We start from the raw sequence: 18,900 nt of genomic DNA on the forward strand, positions 1-18,900 counted from the left end.
TCTCCAGTCTTCTCCTTTCCTGTCAAAGCGCTGAGAATGAAAGTCTTTGGAAACCAGGAGGAGATGGCCACATGGCAGTTCTGATTTTTACATTGATAAAAGAATGGGAAAGGGAGAAGGAAAGAATATTTTATTTTTTCTACAGAGGTTTTAAACATGGCACTGTGTATTTATGAGCCCAAGTACAATGAAAGTAAATGAATTTGTTTTTCTTGAAGATTGAAAATCTGTCAGTGTAATGAATTTTTCAAAACAAAATAATTTCATATATGACAGTGAAAAGAGATTCCATCTTCCCCCAATACTTGGCATTTTGGTGCTTTACTTGTTTCTATCTCCAGATGATGTCTTCACATGCTAGTATAGCATGTTACTTAAGTGCTGACTTGCTCATCAGCAAAAAGGTTGTGCTTAGGTGATGGGTCATTTCTGTTCCTACTGATGATTACAAATAAGGGGAAGCAACAGCAGGTGGTTACATTAGGAAATGATACCAGTCGTGGTAAGGATCTTGCTTTTTTTTTTTTTTTTTGTCATTTCTCCTGACAGCAGCTAAAAACAAGCAGAATAGTTAACAGTGAGCAGCCTAACAATACCCAGTGATCTACATATTTCTGTATTAGATTTACTAATAATGAAATAATTTTCATTGTTACTTTCTTCCTCACTCCCAAATACATTTTTCAGCTCCTGTTTTAAGGAAATCTGGCTTCCTTTTTTTTTTTTTTTTGCAACCAGAGAAAGTCTCTTATGACAGTTCTTAGATGGAGCAATACTGACATCCATTGGTTTAATCTTATGTGACTATTTGTTAAATCGCTTCTAACTAATGTACACATAACCCTCTACAGTATCAAAATGAAAGGATTGAACTTGATACGATCCAAGGAGGATTGTGCTAAGTCCAATTTGCTGTATTAGAAACATGAAACCAACACAGATTAACTTGATGAAAAGAAACACATTGCAAAATGTGAAGTCCAAATACAGTGACTAAAATAAAAGCAGGCATCACAAGTATCAACTGGGGAAAAATATTAATGGGGAGTTAGTAGTGGTGCTGAATTTTTTTTTTTAGAACCTCTGGAAATGTAAAAATACATCATTTTATATGAACCTGTCTTGTTTTGTATTAACAATAAGGCAAAATAATGAGGTGTGAGGAAAAATGTTATTAATCTAATAGAAAAAGCAGTTCAATGAAGAAAATAATTACTCTATGTTTTCATCTCAGCCCTCAAAGATTTTCCCTTAACTTGGCAGCATGACATTTTTAAATATATATGTATCTTTTATAAGCACTGCTGTAAGACCACTGGTGATACAATAAAGTGGCTACATTTAATGAAGAAAAACACTCCACAAAAACTGGAGGTGTTTTCAGTATTCATTATTACTACAGGCTAAGCAGATGAGGCTTAGACTTCAAAACCAGAGAACCATTCTGGCAGCGAAGGGAGGGCGACAGGCTTTCACAAAAAAAGCTTTCCGTTTGCTGTACCCTCCCACCGCATTCACTTGCAAATCACTGTGTATTCGGGAAGCCTGCACTTCCCCGGGCTCCAACCTTCCCAGGGTAAGTGCTGCGGCTCCAGCAGCAGCGCCTCTCTCCCGCTCCCCTCCGAGGAGGGAGAGTGAGAGGTGTGTGTGTGTGTGAGTGTCTGTGCACGCTGCGGGTGTGTGTGTGTGTGTGGTGGTGCGTCTGGTCTTTTTTTTTTTTTTTTTTTCCAAATCAGAAGCTCTGAATGACAGCCAGGCGGAGGGAGAGCTCCCCCTTCGCTTTGGTTCCGGACTGTCCAGAGTTAAGTGATGCTGAGAGAAAAAGCCTGAGTTAGACCCAAGTAGGATCAGTCTTAAAAAATAACAGGAGAAAACTGACCAAAAAAGGACTCTAATAGCTCGTTTTTCAGTTTGGTTGGGGTGGACACCACTTTCTCAGCAGAATAAAAGGTAGGAACCTTTCTTCTTTTCTTTCTGTTGATATTATTAAAATTACAATATTAGAGCAGTATGTTGTTTAATGCAATTTGTATATTTGTTCTACTGTATACAACTTTTTGAATTTTCGAAATATGTGTCAGGAGTAATGAGACAAGGGATAGGAAATAACTGCTGTGCATTTTCTCCTCGAAGTAAACCGATATCATCATGTGCATTCAAGATTGAAACACTAAGCATTTTATATTTTTTTTTCTCATAGTAAGCAGGCTCTCCTTTGAGCAGCAGTTTCCATCTGTATTCAGTTCTTGCAAATTCAGCATAGGGGGAACAATTCTAATTGAATTGAAAAAAGCACGATGTTTCATAGTGTAACAGTTATGAACATAGCATGAAACATACACATATGTGCCCTCACTTTCTGTATACCTGTGCAAGTCTGTTGCAGCTTTCACTGTTATTTGTTCTGCCCTGGATTGAATTTCAGAATAATTATCCACACTCACAGAAAATGCTTCTTATGAAGGAAATCCCTGTGGAGAGGGATAGCAGAGTGGATACAGGCAATATTTCAAATATCTGTACAGAGCTATATGCACACAAATGGGGAAAAAATTACCTGGTTGGACATTTCAGTAAAGGGAGAGTGGAGGGAGAAGGGGAAACCAGGGGGCAGAAGGGAAAAGGTGGAGGGAGGAAAAATTTAGTCCGCACCTGTGTGAGCATTTATTGTCACTGCTGCAATAAAATCCATATTTGATGTGGTGTTAAATTAATGCAGAACAATACAAATCTAAATCCATGCTCCCAACTACTAACTATTGATGGCATTGTCAGCTGCATAAGAAATCTCCAACAGGCTCATACTGTACATGATACTAGTTGCAGCTGTAAAAACCTAACAGCCCTTCAGCTTAGGAGAATGCATCTACACGTGCAATCAGTGACAAATAGCAACCAGCATTTTAAAACGGACCTATCATCTCTGTTGCTTCCACACAAATGGAGCTGTTGCCTATAATCTTCGTCTTTCACTCCAGTAAAAGCCTCTGTATTATCCCAACATCACTCCTGTTGCTTTGAAGGTATTTTTTTAATTATACAACTTGTTGTGCATGTATGTGCAGATGCATATGTGAGTGTGTGAGTATGTGCACACTGTGAGGAAGCAGATCTGAAAAAATAGCGTCTTTTTTTTTTTTTTTTTTTCCTTCTTTTAAAGGTAGTAGGCTTTAAATTTACATGGTGATATTACTGGATGGGAAAAGCAGAGAGTGGGAGACTGGAACACACTTCTGAATCTCTAAATCCTTTTCACATATGCCATTTACTAGGAATATTCTGAGCCTGGTACTAGGATTTATTGAGATTTTTACAGCTACACAAAGTTTTATATTAATTGCTTACTTTTTGAATGTAATAACAGTCTGTGCTCCTTTAGAGGAGGAAATGAAAGAAGGAACTTAGGGAACTAAGGAAAGCAAGAAGGAAAGACAGCTTATCTTCCTCAAGAGTTGAAAACCAGCTATTTAGAGTCACTATGGACTTATGTCAAGAGAGGAATACTTCTCGGATTATGAACTCTTAATCTGGTTTGGGCCTGAGGGAGTCTTCTCATATTTTTATATACTTTGTTACCTAAAAGTTTGAATGAAGAGGTAGTCATTTCTGTAGCAGTTTCTGTTAATTTTAATTCAGATTTATGTCTGTGGTTTTTTATGTGTGGTGTCAAGACAATTTTGTACACTTAAATAGGAACACCGAAATGTCTGAAGAGTGTTGATTATAATGCATATATTTAAGCTGAAAACTGATTCTGATTATTTGATTTTTTTTGTTACTTTGGATAGCATTGGAAAATATGTCTTGGCTACTTGCCTTGCCAACCATTTATATTTATAATACTTTAAACATTTTGTGGAAAAGAAAATAGCAAAATACATCTTAGAAAGACTGTATGTGGAATCTTATATATTCCTAAATTATCTTTCTGGCTTTGCATTTGAATAAATGAGTATAGATACACTAAAACTTCACACTTGCATGTTCTCAATAGACAAAGGATCCGTGAAGAATGATGAAATACTGAAATGTGCTCATAGTAGACACTGTGGCTACTGTTCTTTTTGTGCTTAGCGGTAGTTGAAAAATGCAGCAAAATAATGTTATATGTGAAGGCGAATGAGCATATGATTAATTAAATTTAGAGAGAGATTCATAAAATACACATATAGACAAGCAAAGCAGTATACAAATTTCAGCTAAGTAATGTAAGTTTTTTTCCTCATTAAATAATTAAATGTAAAAGTCAGAAAAGGTTAATTTGAAGATAGTACCTGCCTCTGATTCTGAGAGTGTAATTTCCTGATCTCAGCATGATTTCCCAAGGAAAGAAATGAAATGAATGAAGTAGAGCCTGTCTCATCTGGATAATTCTGTGGAGCTGACTTAGTTTTTAGGTCTGCTAACCATATTTACAGGCTGATTGAAAAGGAGTATAATTTTATACCCTATCATACCACTAGGTTGTAGCACTGGTAAAAGGGGTCAAATTAAGACTGAACTACTGTTGAATAGTAGTAATGGGGTGAATACGGGGCTATGATAATATTATTTTAAATTCATTCATTATCGCCTGAAATCATGTTTGTGAAAACCAGGGTGTTTTAACTGGACTTCACAGTATGTCCTTCATAGGTTTAAAAAAACCTGCTGTTCATTCTTTGACATTATTATTAATTATGTGACTGACAGAAATGGAAGAAAAACCCTGATTGTTTGGGCAGAATATAAGGGTGTAAGGAACATTTTGTGAGTGACTTCAGTGACCCACATGAATATTTATTCTGTATTACCATTGAATTTGCTATGGGCTTTCTACTAACATACTATTTGATACATCATTTATTGTAAAGGAGGAAAATTGAAATTAGAAAAATAAAAATCATCTTCTTATGAGCAGTTTAAATATGCCTGAAAATATTATGAAGGGTGACTTCAATCCCTGTAAGGATGCCATGCCATAGCACACTTTCATTTGCTCTGAATAGTATGTAACTATCAATGAAAGCTCTAAATAAAGGCACAGTTCACTGAAACATTGGGTGATTAAAAAAACACACATGCTGCACATCCTGCACCTTCAAATCTACTAATGCGAACTCTTGCTTTTTGAGAAAAAAACCCCATAATTCCTCTACTGTCCAACTTCTGGAAAAACTTAAAAGCAAAAAGAAAGAAAAGAAGAAGCAATGGTATTCTGAGAGCTAAATGTCCTCCAAATCTCTCTTTAGGCCAAGAGGAACTCCTGTAATAAAAGTGGCTTGCTTTTTGCTCCCTGGATTTACATCTCTTCAGCTTTGAATCCTTGGCATGGTGACTTCCCTAACATGCCTGTTTCTGTGGGTTAATGACTCTACAATAGAGCAACAGAAAAAAAATCTTCTCTGGGAGCTGTGTGTATTATAATTACCAGGCTGCATTACTGCACACAGAAAAAAAAAAAAAGAACTCAATAGAACCTGAACACTCTTTATTTCTTTGCTCTGTTTTCATCTGGTGGGAAGCCAGAACACCACCCAACCAAAGGCTATAGAGCTTTTATGTTCCCTCTACTGGCCTATCAGCCTATTTTTTCATATGTGGGCAGTCTGGCAAATATTTACCAGTTGAAGCCTTATACACCTTTCTTTTTACATGCAGTCTTCCTGATAATTAAATGTCAGAGACAATTACCTCAAATGTGTGTGTGTCTACAGTAGAGGTAAAACAGGGACAACCTTGATCTTAAACAGGGCTTGCATTCTAGCAAGCAGAATACTGTAAAGTTTCTTTCTTAATTTCACTTTTATATCAAGCCTTTTATTACTTGACTTTTTCTGCAAGTCCCAATATTGTTTATTGCCTTTATTACATGAAATGGCTAATATTTATCATTTTTTTGGTAAAGAAGTGTGTCCAGCAGGAGGCATAAAGCTCTAGTATCATCTCAGAGGTACTTCCCAGCTTGTCACAGGGCATCTGCTCTGGGATATAAACTCAAGTCTGCTATCTGGAAGTGTGTACCATGTACTAACAGGCTGCATCAGGGAAATAAAAAGATCTAGGAAGTTAATTTGATATAATGAAAAGCAACATGGGAAGTGTCCTTTTTAATATTATTCCCACATGTACATCATTCTTCACATGATGTTTATATTTGTTACTTTATTTTGGCATCTCTTAGTTGTAACTCAAAGTGAAAGTTGAACCATATTTAAAACAGTAGGGAATCATGTAATGAAGAGAACATTTATGTGTTTTTATGTAAAGGTAATGATTCAAAAATTAATTGAAAGTAGATATTTCCAGAATTCTGTTTCTCAAAAGCTACAACTGTGTTCTTCTGTTTTCCAAGAAAACCAAAAAACTCTCTCCAAATATTATCTCATGAAGAACTGTATATGGTATGATATATATGAATGTATGTACATGTATGTTTTATGATTTTACTGTTAATGTTCCATCACCTACCACATTACAGACTGGGTTTATAGTATCAGCCTATTGCACTGCTTTGCATTATAACATAAAGAACATGACATACCACCACTTATCCAGACCAGATCATGATCCTTAAAGATGAGTGCAAATCCTCATGAACTTTGCAATACTATAATGCCCACATTCTTTGAATAAGAAGAATGTATGCCAATGTAATTTGCAGCACTGTTAGCAAGACTCAAAATGAGGTGTCCTAGAGGACTGTTAATTTTTCTTCCCCAAAATAATATCAAATAAATATATAACTGAACTTTTTATTGCATGCATGTGTCTACCACACGTCAGTAGTTCAAATATTTCCATCTGTTTAATGTATGCAAAAATTATCTTTTTAATTGTTATGCTCTCCTAATAGCAAGCACAAGTAAAACAGAGATATACCTGTGTCTAGGACACTTACATGCTGCGCATTCTGTCATTAGCTGCTCTCACAGCCAATTCTTACTTCCACTGGAATCCAGAGAGTTTTGAACATTTCATATCTTACACAAAAAGCAAAATACTTGGAGTAAATCTATGAGTTTTTAAACAAGAACGAGAAAAGATAGAAGAACCCAAAGTATGTGTGATTATTTGGAGGTAATATTGAGAATAGGGGGAGGACGGTTAAGTTTCTTCTGCTTCTCAGAATTCCAAGAAAATTTATCCCATAAATGTATAAATTCCTTTCTCTTAGAAGTAGTGACCTGCCATTTCCCTGATGCCTTTTCCATGGTGCGTGGAACTGGGAACCATAAATGCACATCCATTTTATCTCTGTGTCACCAGAAAATTAGTTAAAAGTGGACATTTAGGTTAGACATTAGGAAGAAATTCTTTGCTCATGGAGTAGTGAGGCACTAGAACAAGTTGCCCAGTGGAGCTGTGGATATCCTATCCACACTAGTGGATGGCATCGCTGCCCATGGTAGGAGGGGGTTGGAAGTACACAATGTTGAAGATCTTTCAGGTCCCCTAGAACCCTGCCCTTCCTATAACTCTATGATACAATGTCATTGATTCTCTACATCATGAAAATTATAAGTTATACACTTACCATAAGTTTATATGTGCTAATTAGATGGATAAGATTTAATTCTTAAGCTAATGGGTGTTTGTTTGCTTGTTTCTTTTTAAATGTTGAGATTATTCAGAAGATTATCTGGACTTTCAGTTTTTAGAAGTAAATGCAAAACAAAACCCAAGAAAAGTGGAAAGAATAGAAAGAAAAAACCCAACATAATGTGTTTAAAACAAAAACTCCGCAAACACGATGAATTGAAGCAAGAGAATGACAACATTTCAGTTCTTACTTCCTTTCCACCTGTAAGAATAAATTTGAATAACAAATTATGCAAATACTCTTTTACAAAAAGTGTACATCATGCTATAGATCATATTTTCATTATGGCTACAGATATCTCTTAATTTTTTTTAATTTCATTTAGTAGGGAGAAGGTTTTTACATGTCAATACTGTTGCATGCTGTATTATTTTTTCATGCATTGTAATTTTGATTCTGTGATGTAAGCTATGCAGAGCTACTAGCCTGCTCTCATGACTTTCTGCTAAAAAATAAAAGCACTGTTAATCAGAATAGTACTAAGTGGTAAGTAATAATGTAGACCTCAATTTATGAATGAGTTAATGGGGTACACCTAATTACTTTGCAGCCAAATCAAAAAAATTTCCTTGCTTCTGAGATTGCAGAAGTAAGACATTTCATTATGACATGAAATATATTTTAAGATCTGCTTAAGCATATTACACCCAAGTTCCCTAAATATACTACTGCTTCCCACTTCCCATGGCCAAGTTTTAAATAGCATTTTTGTCTTCTAATTCTGTTTCTCTTAGGGACAGTTTCCACAGGCTTTTGGCAGAAATTTCTAGAGTCAATAAAAGAGTGGGGTGTAAAACACTATCGTGAGAACCGTTTTAGGGAAGTGTGATTGTTTTCCCCTCTGTTGGACAAAGGTTTTTTCTGACATTAGCATGTTGAGATGTGCTCTTTCCCTTGAGTAAGAGTATCGTGCTCATGGTGAAGATAGCACTGAAGCTGTCATCTTGATTAAAATGGGTGAACAGAGTTCCAGGCATATTAGATACATTTGGTTCTCCCCATTACTTGGGGGCATTTTATTAAGTTTCTGATTAAGAAGTTAAAAGCAATTGCATTATGTGTTACTGGGGCTACTTTTTTTTCTGGTAGTCACAACTGAATGGCACGTAAACAGATAGAGATAGATGGATTTTCCTCTCTAGTGGTACTCTATTATAAAATTGCTTATTCTATTCCTTAAAATTTCCCTTATTAAGTGGTTTCAAACCAAATAATACCCTGATCCATTTGATTAATTTGAGAAAACCTTTCTTAAGGTGGAAAATATATTCTATGTTTATTCGTTTATATTATTTAGATAGTCTTTAATCATTCTGATGACCAGAATAAACTGATCTCATCTCTAAAATTTAAGCACAGTGTGTGGAATATATGTACAGGATGGAAAATTAAGACAAAATCATACATTTCTTCTTTCTATCCTTGATTAGCAAGGCATCTGAATCACTCTGAAACGTGTGCTATTTGTGAATATATCCTAATTGTGGTTGGTTTCCTCTAGTTTTTTGTTTGAGTTCAGGATAACAGGAAATAGAAAAGGAAAAAGAACTAAGACATAGTGCATTATATTAATAATCCCATTAAAGTTTTGATGAACATAAATCTTCTAGAGAATTGAAGAATTTATAATGCGACTAAAAAAGGTCACTAGGCTTGAGATATTCTAGATAGGTAGCCTAAAATTTTACGATAATGAAGGAGAAACCAGTTATTTAAGCTATGAAATCAGAAGGGATTTTTTTTTAAATACCAGTATAAATACATTTCTCTGGTTTCAAGGGTTTAAATGCATTTGCTATATTGTGCTTCAGAACAGAACTTACAACTTACAAATGAGCTTTTAAGTCTTTACTTCTAACAACAACCACTTAGCTGAGTTACAACCAGTGGTAAAGCTCAAAGTAGTTCAGCCTTCTAAATTACAGGACCAAAACCTCTATGTTAACAGAGCAGCAAGTTCTTGTTAAATTTCAGGTTCTGTACATTCCATTCTCCATAGCTGCAGCCATCAAGATCCAACCAGTAAGTGCTTGTGTATGTGGGGTTTGAGGTTGTTTTGCCACTTGGACAGGCTGTGAAAGTCAGGTCTAATGGGATAAAAGTGGCCTAGGTGGATCAGCCCCACAGCTGCCAGTTAAACGGTTCCAGCTGAATCTCTGGGAAAGCACCCAGGCAGTTTTCCCTTAGAGGTATCCATGACCATTGGGTCATTTTAGTGATGTGACTGGTTCCTTGTTACTCTGTGCATGCAGGTTGGAGTCCATTTCTGCTTCTAGTATATAAAAATCCTTCTTTTCACCAAAAAAAAAAAAAAAAAAAAAAAGCGGAAAAAAAAGAAGAAAATCGTGATATTCCAGCACTAAAGAACTAATTCCTGGACAAGTTTAGAAGCTATTTAGTTAACATTTTAGTGCATTAAAACTGGGATATTAGTTATGAGGAAAATAAAATGAAAAAATGTGATGTCATAATGGCATGATGACAGGAAAAAAAAACTTTAAAGTATTCAGTTCTATCTAAGTAAATGGAATTCATCTCAATGATTCTAATGTTTAATCAAGCACTGACTTTTGAAGAGTAATCCATTAGTGCTTTAAAATATATGAGCTAAAATGAAGTGATGCGCAGAAAAAATGTTTGAAGGTAGCTTAATATGTTTCTGTACAATCAGAAATACTGATGATGAAGATCAGGAGAATACTGACACAAACATATTTCTTTTATAATCTTAACATTTTTCTTTAAAGGAAAAAGCTATAGTGACTTGAAATTTGCTGTGGAATTAGTAGTTTTATTTTCTGAGATGCTTGGTTTCTTTCTGGTCAGAGGTTATGAACCATTTTTTAATGGTTCTTTTTCTGGAATTTTAATAGATAAATGTGCTACATAAAATAATTGCCAGTGAAGTGATTATGGTTTGAGTTTTTTTGTCCTACATGGGCTATGGGGTTTGGTTTTGGTTTGGTTTTATGCAGTTATCCACTCCAAGCTGTTCATGTCAGAGAGTAATACTCTTCATAAGGGATGAGGTTTTGCCATGGGAATAGAAAAGCATTCATCTGACAATATGATATCCTACAAGCTAGAAATAGAGTTTCTTCAGTTTTCACATTATATACCACACTTAAAAAATGAGCTTTTTTAAGAGCTCACTAAATTTGAGATAAACTTTTTTTTTTTTATTATTTTTTAAATTGCGGTTGGGAGGGAAAATTGAGTGAAGAAATAATTCATAATTCATATGTTGTTGAAGTTTCACAAATTTTCCTCAGGGGAAACTATATATACATTGTTGATGGTTTTGGAGTTATTTTTTCTTATGTCTTTTCAGTTTTTATTAATATACTGGATATGTTTTTACTTCCCTGTCCAATAGCAGAAATATATAATTCTAAATGTCCACAGCTTGCTCTTTGCAATTTGTAGGAAACTTAAGCTGTAGCATAACAGTATTTTTCTCCATTAACTCTGTGGTAAGTCTCTTCATTTCAGTAGTTCGTCAAAGTAAGCAGAATGATATTCATAACTTGCTAACAAAATTGAAAGTCGAATAATGAAGACATTTCTTGTGCAATTCCCTGAAAAGTTTGTTCAGATGGGAACCTTAGGAATGCAGATATTTTTAATCTTTTGGTGCCATCTCGTGGCAAGAGGATAATTATATGAAACAAAGATGTAGTCTTTTCCAGCACAAATTTTCTAAGCTTACCAACAATATACCTTGCTTTAGAGATATATATGTATGTATGAATTTTAATAGTGACTGTAAAATAACAAACCAATTCAGGCATAGGACAAAACCATCTTTGTTTTTTGGGTTTTTTCCTTTTGAAGAGCCTATGAGTATTGATTGGAGAAATCTCACAGAAATTGACTGTCATTACCACATAGAAATAGATTTTTAGTCTGCTGCGTTAGTTCTCTGTAGCATACTTAACTGGTTCAAGGCATTTGTGAACATATTTTTATTGTAGTAGTGCATTACATCTCTGTAGAATACTTTAATATTTAGCTAGCTCAAGGCAATATTCACTTCAGCATCCTGTAACGTTTAAGAGAAAGCCAGGGTCTGTGATAGCATTCTTGTTTTTCATTTTATTTTCTTGTTTTGGCTTGGGAAAATTCATACCAGCCTGCATCCAAAAAAAGACCAAGAACAGCACAGGAATGCTGTATATTTTCCTGGTATTTTCATTGAAATTCAGCAAAATGAGTGGTTTTGGTTGTGCTAAATGAATACTAGCTTAATACCGTTATATTTAAAGATAATGCTTGTAGGTATCTGCAATCAGTATAGATCACATTCTTACTCAATTTCTGAAGGAGTTTTCTGTGTGATAATCCATATTTGCTTACTTATCTCTAGCTTCCAGTCTGATGAAAGTTTCTAGATGCAAATATACTATTCTCTGTAAAGAGCAGGAAAGAGAATCAAGATGACAATCCTGCTTTTACTTAAGGTGGGGGTTCTCATTCTTTCAAAAGCAAAGATGTTTTTATTATTTTTTTACAAAAATAATAATTATTATAGTCTTGTTCAAATAACATTCAAATATGCTGTAGTGATTGAAAATCAGTGTCAGATTATTACTTTGTGAGTTATTATAATATCCTCCCAGCTGAAGGAGTAAATACTATCAATCAAAATTAGTACAAAATTAGAACACTGTTTTAAGATCTCATCTTTTCTTTTAATGTCAGATTATTTGATCATTTGATCATTATATGATCATTTCTTTCTGTACACATGACCAATACTGCCTGTGTAGTATATGCTTTCTTATTTGTACAGAAAATAAAAATATTAGGAGGATAAAAATTCAAGATATCTTTTCTAGCAATTATATGATAAATATTAAAATGTTAGTCGCTAAAATGTGACTTTTAATAAGCAATCACTAGCTGAGGTAGCACTGTGGTAAGTTCAGTGTACTATGGTAAGTCAATCAACAGCTGAAGCATTCATTTTGGATGGTTAGAGATTGTGTGATTTCTCTGATTAAGATTATCTAGACATAAAACTCCCTATCAGCTAGAATGAAGAGAAGAATCATAACATTAGTGTAATAAGATACAGAATTTCAACAGTTTTGTACAGGTATGTGGAAATGTGATTATTTGCTCCTCATCCCAGGAAAACTCTCTTAACAGTTAAGTATTGAATACTTCTCTCTCTTTCTATATCTGCCTCTTGTAATAGACTTTGCCTACAAAATTAAAGTGGTGACTTAACAAAAGAAAGAGTTGCAATTGCTCATTCCAGTGATCTGACATGATGTGAATTCCCTTACAAGAAAGACAAATCTAATTATGTGTCATAGTTTTGATAGGAACATGGACAGAAAAGTGTGAAGCTTAAGGCCTTACAAATTAAATCTTAAAAAAGTTTTCTAGAAAGTTATTTACCAGCATTATATCTTCTTAAATTCTTATTCTGGGTTAATACATATTTGTTTACTCATGTCAGTTTAATTTTCTTGCTGTTACATTTAATACAAACTTAGTACAAAATATTTTAAAGAATATTAAGGAGGGGGAAAGTAAAATTCTGTTATATGTTTTGAACTGATTTTTTTACATTTGGTTTAAGGCATTTTTAAAATGTGCTTACTTCTAAAAGCTTCAGCTAAGGCAGGCAGTATGCTTCACCTGAAACATGGAATGAGATGGGTAAAAAACCAAGCACAGGTACAGAAAGATGATGTAGCATGCCGTAAGTCACCAAAGAGGAAGTCTCCCATGAGATGAGATTAAGAGAATTTGCAGACAGTGTTGTGTGGATAAGAGGGGGAGGTAAAATCATTTTAAGGGACAAAAAGAGTATGTAGACAGTTAGGAAAGTGTTTTAGAAAGATGAAATAATTCAATCTATCAATGTGTTCTTTGAAGTTAGGGAGGGAAGAGGAAACATGGTCAATTGAAGTGATTCTTCTTATTTGTGGAGCTTCTGGAGGTGAAAAGAAAAGTTAACGATTTTGTGATTATCTTCAGAAAAGCCTGGAAATGTGTATAGGACAATTTCAGAATATCTTTTTGAAAGAATTGCTAGAATCTCCTCATCTCTGTTGTAAAATCCCTTGTATTTCATCTCTGCAAATTGCACCTGTTGAACAGTAGATTTTGCTCTTTCAATCCCAGTGTGCATAATTTAGTTAGAATTTTAGGTAGGTAAATACATTATTTATGCTGGAAACTGTTAGATCCTGTGTATAAAGGAGAGACTGAAAAGTGTCTGTCACCAAACTTGTCTAGATGATCAAAAGGAAAAAATGCTTTTTAAAACTGTTTCTAGGGTTAGTCTGTCAGATAAGGTTGATTGCTGATCTGTGGAACTTGTGTATTTAGTGTGTTCTCCTGACTGTCAAAATAATTTATATCTAGTGTGACGACCAGTTAGTCTAAGCAACACATGCCTAAGCTGTGGCAGTGAAAGAAAAAAATTCATCCTTCTGTACAGCTGCAGTAGTAAATAACTGACATGTTTCAGGGCCCACGAGCCAACAGAGATTTTAAACAAGACATAAAGGTCACAACAGCACAGGTTCCTGACAATCATGGGTGCTGTTCGTACATGCACAATGTAGCTGCACCATCTTTTCAGACACGTGCAGAAACAGTCTGAATGAGTTTGTAGCTGTGACTTTGTCCTTTGGAGGCTGCAATACTTAGGACAAACTGGGAAGGGCTATTTAAATAGAAAAGAGAACTGCTAAATTAAAAGTAGTGACACTGATCTGTAATTTTTGGCATAAGGTTAAAAGATCTTACCTTTGCCAAAGTAAACTTGGTTGTTTTCTTGTGAAGGTAAACAGAGGAGCCTAGGTATACATTGCCTGCAAATAAATCCCTTTTTACCTACCCTACCTTTTACAGTGTAGAAATATTTTAAATTGTCTGAGGTATGTATATAGAAATAAGAAAAAAATTAGAATTATCTCTTATTGGACTGATATGATGAAGTAAACATGCTTCAGAAATAAAACTGTTTTTCTGCAATGGATTTATATCCATCCTCTCTGATGTAAAGCACTGTGAAAGACTGTCACTTTCTGGTATTGTTAAGAGAATTCAGGAACAAAAGGCAAAAGGAATTGTACTTCCTTAAAAATGGGAGTGAAATGTCCAGCCTTAACAAATTTTAAAACATCATTTTTCCCTGATTTAACCATAATTTCTTAATAGCCTCACAATGTCTTGTGCAGGACAGAAACATTTTCAGAGAAACTAAACCCTTATATCTCTAGAAATGTCTCTCTAACAGCATTCAATCAAGTTCTCCAAGGAAAGCCAAAGGAAAAAAACACCTTTATCTCCAGATAGTCCAGAAGTCTTTATGATAGTTTCAGACCAGACTAGAGCTCTTTTCTAGCTCCTTAGGTGTTTCTGACAACTGATTTACATGAGAAATGAAAGGTGACAATTATCGGCTCTGCTCCCTCTTTTTTGTTAGTCCACATTGCTATCCACAAGGGCTTCAAAGATTTTGCACTTCAAAAAGACCACAATAGAGACCCTCTTGCTACTTGAAAAAAAAAAAAAAATCCTGAAGGAGAGTAAATAAGAGTTAATCTCCCTCTTTCTGTGTGGTTTGGTACTTTCTCTGAAAGGCCTTTTGGTTAACAGCAGCAGTCAGGTGCTCTTGTCAATTAGGCCATGCTTAAAGTGCTGGGTGCTTGTTCAGGCGGAAGAGTCATGCATGTGAAGAACCAGGAGACTCAGGGCTGGACAGCACTGCAGAAGCTCCTCATTGTCAGTGGATTTCTGATGCCCTCTTCATAATTCAGGGAAAGAGTTTACCTCCAGGAAGGACCTCCTACTATGTATTGCAAACCTGGAGTTTGTATGCAGAAAACCACAGGAGTTTGAGGGCCAGGGTATGTTGATATATTCGTGTGCTGCTGTGTAGGGGAGACCCCAGCATTTCAAAAATTATTTAAGCTTGTGTTTAACTTCCATTACTGTTGACAGGATTTGATCAGATATACAAAGTTCACCACATGTACTTTATTTTTTTTTAATTCTGTCCAGATATGCTTTGGGCAACTTCTTCCTTAAACAAAGCTGTGCCTTGTTCTGAGACTAATTTTGTAGCAGAAAAGAAGAATAAAACAGCTCTCTATTCCTGAGGCTAACTTTTTCTAACTTCCAGTTAACCATCAACCTTACATATTTGTCTCAGATCGTGCTTAATAGTACTATGTTCAGAACTTATAATTTTTCAGACACTTCATTGGTTTCCACCCTAATTTTAATAAAAGGGTAATTTTAATAGCTCACATAATTCTTAGGAGGCAGTGACTTTTTTCATAGCCTTTTAATGATGTCCTATAAGTATTTGTCAGGTAGTTGATTTAATTGATTTAAGGACCACAATGAGCAGCCTGCTTTAGTAATGAAATGAAGAGGACAGTTGGAGTGATTGAATTTTATATGGAATACATGTGATCAGAGCTTGTCCTGGAAGAGAAGTGCAAAATGAGAACTTGAGCTGAGCTGAACACTCGTATTGCCTAGGAAGTGCTTAATTGCACTTTTGCTTCAGGATACATTGAGCAGAAACTTTCACATCCAAAGCAATATACAAAATTATATATATAATAAAATACTAATAAGTGACCTCACTGAAATACTACAGTGTTGTAAGTCAAACACTGCCAAATATTTTAGAATTATTAAATCTTCCACATAAGGCTATAATATAAAATTATAAGGGGAATCAAATTACAAGCCTTTTTAATACACATATTTTACTCCTAGAATTTTAATGATTGTTGCATTATCCTTTATGTGTTTCTATTAACAAAATTTCCAAAATTATAAACAGTGTTTTTGTAATATTCCTTACATTCTAATGTGGCCCAACTCTTAACTCAGTTCTTGATCACTGGCTTGCTTTCTGTGCTTTGTGGGTCCTGCTGTTTCAAAGTTCCTTTTATGTGTCTTGTTCTTTGCTTAGGACATGCTTCTTATGTTCATTGCTTCTCACTTCATATTTCCCGTCAATCACGGATGTTTGGCTTTCATCTGTATGATGTAATATAGCAAAATAACAACTGAATGCTTTGAAATTCAATTAACAACTGAGTGCTTTGAAACAATTGGTGCTTGTGAACAAATGGTTTACTATGACAGGCTAAAATGAGTCTGAAGTCCTCTGTGAGAAACTTTATTATGTAGCTGAAACATAGAACACTTGTTTCTTAGCATCAAAATATAATAATTTGGGCATACGAAACTTCTGTTGTAGTGGGTTTCTAAGTACTGTCATACCTCTTCCAGGTAGAGCCTTCCTGGGCTGTATCACCAGGATCCACAAAAATTGGTTAAACTTGAGCAGGCCTAATTGGTGCAGCAATGCCCTGAAACCATGTAAGAGACCATATGGCACAGCAGCAAAGAGAAACATTAAGAAATTGTTCAGACATCAACAATCATGTGATAAGTCCCTTTACATCTATCCATAAGACTATCTCTAGGTATCAGTACACAAATACAGATAATAAGGCACTATGATACTTTGCATAAGCTTACAAATATATTTTTTCTAGTGGTTTTTCAGTCTTTGTTAATTTTTAAACATTGATTTTATGGTGTACCTTGGTTCTTTTAAGAATACTCAATGCTATCAAGAGTGTTCATGATGTACAGCTATAGCTCCTGGATAATTTTCAGTGCATAAAGGCTATTATTTATGAATATTTAATTAATTATAAAGTCGGTTTTTATAATATATCAGTCATTATCTACTAATAGGTATGGGAAGTAATGGCAGTTATTGAGTTGCAACAGTGTTTGTGCATAGGCACTGACCTCTTATCTATTTGCGCACTGCCTGGTTGTTTGCAAAACAGCAAAGGCTTCAGAACTGATGAAGAGCTTTAGGCTGCTTTTTTGTCCATTTAATATATTATAATTAAAGAATACAGCCGCCACCACCATCCCTCCCCCCAAACTATATCCACTCTGCTTAATCTGTAGCCCTATTACCTCCCAGAAATATGTGTTATATGGATGATTGGGCAGCACATGAAGACTACTTAGTGAAATATAAATTAAATCATAATTCCATAACTGGTGGGGCTTTTTCTGTTTTGAACTCAAACAAAACTAACAATCAGTATTCAGCCTAGAGAGGGAGCACTGCTATTACCATTGTAATCAAGTCTTCTTCAGCATTTGGGATTATCAAAAATTATAGAATACAGTTATGAGTGTATAGGTGTTGAGAACAGCATTCTATCTCAGTTTCATCTTGGAATTTTTCCTAACAATTGGGCTGCTTTACATATAATCTCTGGGCTCTTTCTTTGTAAACACATCCTGGTGGGATTTGCTTATCTCTTCAAAAACCTTCAATTTCCTGGAGGTTGTGTGTCATAATGCTTGGGGAAGGATTGAGAAAAAAATTGTTCATGGGGAGAAAAGAGCCAGCATGTCTGAGCTGTGTATTGGGAGGTGAAACACGTAACTCAGGGTACATATGACATACAGTTCTCTGAAGATGTGCAGCTTTACCCATTTAACACTACACAAGGAGTGAAAAGCAAAAAAAAAAAAAAAAAGAACAAAACCATCTTTCTATAGTGTGTTGGTGTTGGGCTTCCAGCACTAAGTAAGACCTATGCAAACTGCCAAGTCTAGGTGCTTGAATTTTCTTGTATTTTGGAAGTCTTTCTATGGAATTCTTTGTATAGAATTGTTGTTGCCTGTTAGACTATTGCAAAGATAAGGCATCTGTAAACTAAGACTGGGGAATAGCTCACAGAGTTTGGAAATAACCTGTCCTAGCTCAGGTTCATCCCTGTTCACTGGTTATGTATGGTATTTGTATTTCTGCTTAAGTAAAAAATACATGGAAATACATAATAAAAGAAATCTGGAAAATTTCAAGTTTAATGAAGTAGCTTGCCAGTTTAATAAAACGTTAGTTTTTGTTGGTTTTTTTTTAAGCAGTTTTCTCTAAATTAAGCAATATTTATTTGTTTCCTCTGCTTCTTTCCATGACAGTCTCTTTGGAAACATAACATTTTATGTTTGATGCTAAATGATGTATCACACTAGAGCTAAGTGTGATTTGAAACAGCTGAAATATCTAAGAGAATCAAATGTTGTATTGGAGACAGGTCATTCTTAATAGCAATGAGATTACAGTTTTCACACAATTCTTCCTCGTTTGGACAGCGTTTCTTCTGCATGCTTAGAATCATTCCATCTTTCTTTCCTTGAAGACACAGTGGGTACATAAGCATTAACCATTTTGTGTTCAGGCCCTCAGGCTGTTTCCTGTTTCCAGTGAGGCTATAAAGTACTTCTGAAAA

At 35.0% G+C, this 18,900-nt stretch overlaps 1 protein-coding gene across 3 annotated transcripts in view; it reads left to right on the top strand.

The window, feature by feature from the left end:
* The first annotated feature begins 1,485 nt into the window (after positions 1 to 1,485).
* CDH10 (cadherin 10) overlaps positions 1,486 to 18,900 on the top strand; it is a 99,513-nt gene continuing 82,098 nt past the window's right edge. For 2 of the 3 annotated variants that reach the window (XM_042048750.1, XM_042048752.1), the window contains exon 1: positions 1,583 to 1,950. The gene's annotated coding sequence lies outside the window, so the exon portion shown is untranslated. The other variant, XM_042048751.1, reaches the window with a different exon arrangement.

The sequence above is a fragment of the Corvus kubaryi genome, unplaced genomic scaffold (genome assembly GCF_017639235.1).
Source record: "Corvus kubaryi isolate FWS band 111438036 unplaced genomic scaffold, C.kubaryi_AGA036_p1.0 68, whole genome shotgun sequence".
In the NCBI taxonomy this organism is placed as follows: Eukaryota; Metazoa; Chordata; class Aves; order Passeriformes; family Corvidae; genus Corvus; species Corvus kubaryi.